We start from the raw sequence: 7,237 nt of genomic DNA on the forward strand, positions 1-7,237 counted from the left end.
CGCGCTCGGCGCTCGGCTGAGCGGCCTGCGCGCGGCGGCTCCCCCTGGCGGCGCGGGCGGTGGCGCTCGGGCTGAGGGAGCCGCGCGGTGCCCTCAGAGCCCGGCCGGGCCGGCCCTGAGCGTGGGCTGGGGACGGCGGGACGGCGTGCTGCCCCTCTGCCCGGCCTGGGCGGGACACCCGGGGCGCTGTGTGCCGAGCAGCACACCCGGGGCTGTGATGGAGCGTCCCTGAGGGGAAGTGTGAGGGAGCTGGGGCTCAGCAGCCTCGGGAGGAGACGGCTCATCCATAAATAAATATCTAAAAGGAGGTGTCAGAGCATGCAGCAGGCCCTGCTCCGGGGGCCCAGCAATGGCACCAGAGGCTCGGGAAGTTTCAGCTGGACATGAGGAAGAACTTCCCTGGGCAGCGCCCAGCCCTGAGCAGAGAGGCTGTGGGGTCTCCTCCCTGGGGATGTTCCGGAGCTGTCCGGACACCATCCTGTGCCCTGTGCTCTGGGATGGCTCTGCTGGAGCAGGGAGGTGGCACCACTGCGGTGCCTCCCCTCCTGACCCATCCTGGACCGTGTAGCACTGTCCTGTCCTCTGCGCAGACAACAGCTTGGCACTGCCTTCAATTCCCTCAGCACACACCTAGGTGTATGTAAAGATATACATATATATACAAACACACTTCCATATACAAGTGAATATATATGTAATATTCACCTACTGCTATGGAATATCCATGGGAAGATCACATTCCAGACAACTCGTGGAACAAAAGGAGTGCCCTCTCCAACATGGCATTTAATGTACAAAAAAGAAAACAAAAAGAACCCCCCTGCCCCAGACTGCTCCACATCCCCCTCTGAATTCTGGCAGGAATCTCCTCATTCTCACTCCCAGTGATTTGAGTTGTAGCTCTGGGTAATTAACTTCACTCTATCATGTCTGGTAAGGAAATTAGTTTTCTCATCAAGAGAATGACTTATCTAACAGAATGTTCTTCTGATAAACCCCTGGTGTCATTTGTGACACTTTCTGGTCACCTCTTTGTTCAGCAAGGTTTTTTTCCCTCAGAGTTTGTTCTAAAACTTCCCTTATTGGGATCACACTTGGAGCTGTGCTGCCTTTACCAATCCTTTTCTCTTTTTGTGTACAGGCACCACATTTGCCATTCTCCTGCCCAGATCAATGAATTCAGACATCCCCCACAAGTCCTCAGACCACACCTGTAATTCCATATTTAGTTCTCTCAATATTTTAAGATGGATATGATCTACAGCCTCTAGGTTTTTTTGAAAAAATCTGTTCACTATTGAGGTGACAGCTGTCTTAACCTCTTCTCTGCCCTGCTCAGGCTTTACAACCAGTACTACCTCTCCTCCAGGCTACTCAATTCTTTCTTTAATAGAAAACTTGAACTTTTTGGCACTTGTTTTAATTTTCTGTGTGTGGCTGAACTTAACCAAGATTTTGGGTAGCCCCTGCTGTACAAAAGTGCCTTGGACAACATAGGTTGGCCTGAGCTGCATGTAACCCTAAACTAGAAATTTATATTTATTTTTATGTATATACACACACATATGAAAAACCTCCTCCCAGGAGATTCAGGAAGAGGATTTAGAACACAAACACCCCAAGGTTTGAGGATTTAGGGGAAGAAGATGTGAGTGCCCCCTTGCTTTCCCTCCTTCCCCAATGTGTAAGTGCTGAGGAGGAATATTTTTGCCAGCGATACATTTTATAATCACTAAGATTTAAAAATCACTCTTGTGAGTTAGATCACTCCCTGGAGCAACTCACAGAATCTCCTCTCATGAGACAGATGGGAATAGCACATCCATAGGACATTTTTCCTGCATGTTCCTGTAAAGCAGGAAGGCACCTTCCCAACAGACAGCAAAGGAACAGGCAAAAGTGAGCAGACTGTGTCAGGTAAAGCCTCTGCAAATAAAGTTAAGACTTTTTCTTTTGTTCAACAGCCAGTTTTCCTAGGTGCTCTAAGGTCCACATGGATCATCCTCAAAATTCTTGTTTCCTGGGCTTGCAGGGGACACTTAGTTATATAAACATGAGCTCATCTAAGGTGAGATTCCCAAATACAGCTCTTTAAAACAGAACAATCAGGTGACCTTAAATCTTGTGATTCTTAGGGTGTGTTTCTGCACTTGTGGTTCTGCTGGTAGCTCCCCATTTGAAAAATCTGGAGTGAGATGTAAGTGGGATAAGGCACCTTGTGCCCTTCCAGAAATCAACACTGCATGTGTTATTCAAAGTAAATTGACCTTCAGCCAATTGTGAAAGGAGAGAAAAACCTCTCTGGGTGTGCAGCCTGATGGGGCTCCACAGAAACTACAACAGTGGGATTATCCTAAATAACATCCCTATCTTTAAATTTAACCCTGACCATGAGCAGTTTCCTGCTAAGACACATTTCACACAGCTTTCCACAGGGAGGAGAACTCCTGCAGAGTTCAGCAAGCTGTGATTGCACTCATGGTGTAACTACACTGTTCAAAACTACTGCCACAGACTGCAGGAAAAGCCCCAAGTCCCAGCAGCTTTAGGGTAATTTAAATAAGGCTCATCATCACTGGTTCTTCTGGAGAAACAAATTGTTGGGTGCTTAAAGAAAGGAAGATGGTGGTGACTCACCAGTGGCGCTCTGGGCATCAGGGAACACGTCATCCCCAAGGACTGAAGACCAAGGCTGACAGCAGCTAAGATAGCTCTGGCACTGGTCCAAAAACAGCTAAAATAAATCAGTAAACAGTAGAATCAGGAAAGAAATGCCAGTTTTTACAATTGCAGAAAACCCTACATGTACAAATTTTATTGAGATGCTCTTTCCTTTGAGAAAATGCATTAAAAAATCATTAATCCTAGAAAATGCTCAATTGTCCTGTAAAAAAACCCACAACTGGAAAATACAGTTTGTCTTTGCAGTGCTGAATGTGAGACTGTGCTTGGGTTACTGTCTGAATTTCAAAATTATATTCTGATTCAAAAACCAAAGTTGCACAAGTTACTTTCCCACTGTTCATTTCCAAACTTGCTTGAGCTGGTAACACACGAGCCTTGGAGCTGTGGGGAAAGTCAGCTGCAACCCCTGCAAACTGCAGGGAGCCAAACCTTGGGCAGAGCCCACTTTTCCAACTACTCTGAAGCCAGGGCATGTAAAATAAAGGAGTGACCCAATTGTCAGACATTTTTATCTGGGTAGGTTACACGTGGTTTTGCTTATCAGTGACAGAGATCCAAGAAGATTTGATAATCCATGAGCTAAATGGGAACTAAACCCAACCCTGGCTGGCTCCTGAGTTCCTGCTGAGCTACAAAAGCTTGTGAGCCCCAAGGCTGGCCCATTTTTGTCCTTTATTGTAGGAAAACACAGCAACCCTCTCTATCTCAGTCCCATCTTGGCCTTTCTCACACTGTACTTGTAGATAAGATAAATCTAATCTAAAATGCTCGACGTTATCATATCAGATTTGGGCTTTCTCTCAGAATTGCTGCACCCCAGCTTGTGCAGAGGAGCCAGGCAAAGCTTTCCCAGAGCATGCACTGAGGATTGCTACTGAGCTATGAGCAGGTTGTATTTTTGCTACAAGCATTAAGAACTCTCCACTGTGTGGGATAAGCCATCACATTTACACATTAACACCTTCCCAGAAACCCCAGGAAAAACTAGTTTTTGTTATTTCAGCAGGATTTTGCAGCTCTGTACTGGGACTCCTGCATTTCACAGGAGTTTGTGCACACACACAATGGTCCCACCATTCCTTTATCCACATAACCCATGGATGCTACCTTGCAGTGGAGAAAGTCAATGAGGAAACTGCTAGAACATACTCATCTTAATCAGCAAGGCTCTAATGAAGCAGGTGGAGCTTTGTTTGAACGTTCAGTTTTAACATTTCTCTTCACCTCTCAGACAAAAGTTAGATTTAGACAATTATCCTTCCATTAATATTAAACCAAAGTGGATTGACTTTTTCCCTTCAGGTTTCTCAGATTTTTTTTGTCCTACCCAGCAGTAGCAGCCCTGCCAAGCTGCACACGGGGTGTTGTTTGCCCTTAGTCATCACTTGCATCTGCTCACTCCGATTTCTCATTTGTCCCATCCCCCACTGGAACATTTTATCCTAATTTAACGAGGAAATACGAGCAGGATATATGGAGTGTGCAACAGGGTCTGACAGCACAGATTGCAATTAAAGCTGTTTAAAATAGCACAAAACTGTTAATTGCCATCGAGTGAAAAATTGGCCATTCGCAGCAGAATTGTTCTCATGATTACACAGTTTGAAAGGATTTGTAAGGATTTAGGGACGCACAGGGAGAGAGTGCTGCTACCATTAGAGGGTGCTGGAGTCCACACAATCCCAACCCACATCCAGCTCCATCCAGTTCCAGAGCTGCTTGTTTTCCTCAGGGACAGCAGTCTCAGAAAGACAAATCTGGGGATGAAAAACCATAATCCTGTTTTGTCACGTGTATAAGCCTTGCCCAAATATCCACTGAAATATTTCCCCACAGCTATTGTTTTCACAGACCCCACAAAGATTCATGTCTGATCAAATGCACTTATAAGATAGATTTAGGTAAAAAGTGCCATGAAATACCATAAACCTGACATTTCCTATTTTCTAAATTCTCTATTTTGCACCCTAAATAACATTATTCTAGTAAGACAGCTGATATATATTTTTTATACCTTTCAAAAGCAAAACATTAACACAAATATCATTCTACAGACCTGCAGCCAACCAGTCTTACTCATCCCTCCTCTTCTCCTGGGCTGACCAAGTGAATCCTGAATTTCTCTCACAGCCATTTGCTATTTGACATTGGATTAACCACAGTAGTTGGCACTGACTGACTCTACTGACCTGATAGAGGGGTCTTTTTCCTTTGACTCTGTGAAGAAAAAAGGCCTGCCTCACACAGTGCCCTTACAGAAGGAGAGCTATGGAGAGAAACTGCATCCAGAGAGGTTCCTCTGTGATGTCTTAAATCTCCATCTTTTCAGCCAAAAGAGCCTTGTCCCACTTGACTCCCTGAAGGGAAGGGATGGGATGAATGCTGGGACAAATTCTGAGTTGCTACAGTGGTTAAAACAGTCTTGTAATCACAGATTTTAGGTTGGAAAATACCTTTAAGGTTGTTGAATCCCACCAGTCCCAGGTGAGTGTGTGCTGCTGCTCCTCTGGGGCTACACCACCCTCTGTCCCTGAAATGTTTGTGCACAGAAAACCCCACGAGGGGAACACAAACAAGAGAAAATGCTTTCCAGTGGTTTCAGTCAGTGCAGCTCTCCAAAAGAAGCAGGAGCATCTCCCAAGTCCCAGGGCTCCACCAGCCCAGGCCCCTGCGAAACCTGCAGGGCTGCAAAAAACTTGCAGGGCTGCAAACCCTGACTTTGGTCCCACAGAAATGGGGGCAGTGTCTGATGAAATAAATATGACAGAAATCTGCTCTTTTGACTCAGTTCCTCTATGCTTCCCATCCTTCCACGTCTGTGAGCACTACAGCAGGATACCCAGTGTCTGGTTTCTGAAATAGCTGCCTTCTATAATTAGTTTTTTTAAATCTGTGTCTTTTTCAAACACTCCCTGATATCTTTTTTCCCTCACATTACTGACTTTTGAAAGTAGATAAACACTCTCCCAGCCAATTTGTTATTTCCTTCTTTTAAAATAACGCACTGTGGAGCTTGTAGTCTTCTGAGTGTGGTGGAGCTTCAGCAATATTTTTTTAAATTTAAGTCTAGGCCATCTTTCAAGAATGAGATATACACAGTAATGTGATTTCTTAGAGTTGTGTTTTAAGCCATAAAAATAAATATGCACTCTCAGAGATGCAGAGAAGAAAGCGACATTTTTGTAATCTCACCACATTTTGTAAATTTAATTTTTTTTTGCAAATCTTGGTTTTCTGTGTACCTGGTGGCCACGATTTCAGAGCTGAACAGCAGTGCTGAGTGCAGCTAGGCAGCATATGCCACGTGTAATTTTTTAATTTCCTGGTAGCAGCAATTCTTACAGGCACAATAGCAGGTTTGTTTATTTTTTGTTCTTCATCAACCCTTTTATTAACATTGTTAGGTCTCCTGACTGCACCTGGCTGGGCAGTGACTGAGCATAATGGCATCTTTGCCCTGGGCTCTTGGAGGCAGTGCATATGGATGGGGAAGGCAGCAGATAATATGGATGCAAATTTCAAATTACTGGTTTTATCCCCCAGGCACTGAAGGAGGAAAAATCTCAAGGAAATCAGGAGAACAACGTGGCTTTGAGTTTCTACTCAAGGTATAGACTTGAAAACACTGCTCGTGGTCCTTGCAGGACTCTCCTCTGAAAATAATGAAACCTGAATGAATTTCAGTGAGGAGAACCTGTACTCTGTGACTGAAAGCTCAGGCCTGAGGCAGAGCAGCACAGAACTGGGTTTGTCAGGCAGAGCCTGAGGAAGAGCCTGCACAGGATCAGGACACCAGAAATCCAACCCCATGGTCCTGCTGATGAGCCCCTGGCACAGAGTGCCTCATTTAGACTAATCAGGGCAAGGAGGAGCTGTCCTTAATCAACCAAGGGGGGCATTTTCAGCATTTGACTCAAGTTCTCCTGCCTACAGAACCACTCATATGGAAAAAGCAACTGTCTTTTTCTATTTATGTAATTTTGCCTTATCTTACTGGAGTTTTATTTTTTGTTCTTTAAAAGATTTCACACTGATAACTCCCTCCATGCCCCACGGGACAGAGCTGGTATGACTCCAGCAGTTCACTGCTCTTCAGCCTCTGAAAGTAAAACACAAACTGAACCTTCTGAGCTGATTTCTCAGGTTTTGCACTTCCTGAGGCACAGTCTCCCCTGGAGCAGCAGTGTCCATTCCTTTAGTACAATGATAAGTGGTGCAGAAATCTCTCAAACATCCTGCTACTCCTCCACTAGCATGAAAAAGAAATAAGCTTTGGCTTTAGGCACCTTTTTAAAATCAGTGCCATCCCTGCTGGCAATGGATTTTCTTAGTCCTTTTTCTCACAGATCCATGCCCATCTCCTGGAGGATGCTCCACTCTCATTCACAACTGAGCTTTCTTCCAAGCTTCAGAACCTGTGTCAGTCTGGTGATCAGTTTGAAGAGAGAATTTATTAAATTGGATTGCTAGAATGAATTCCACAATACTCTGGGAAGTCTGATATTTGTAATCAACTATGGAACTGTTGCTAGGACACTGGAATTGTTGATTT

This window comes from Onychostruthus taczanowskii, unplaced genomic scaffold (genome assembly GCF_017590055.1).
Source record: "Onychostruthus taczanowskii isolate IOZ18803 unplaced genomic scaffold, ASM1759005v1 scaffold81, whole genome shotgun sequence".
NCBI classification, from domain to species: domain Eukaryota; kingdom Metazoa; phylum Chordata; class Aves; order Passeriformes; family Passeridae; genus Onychostruthus; species Onychostruthus taczanowskii.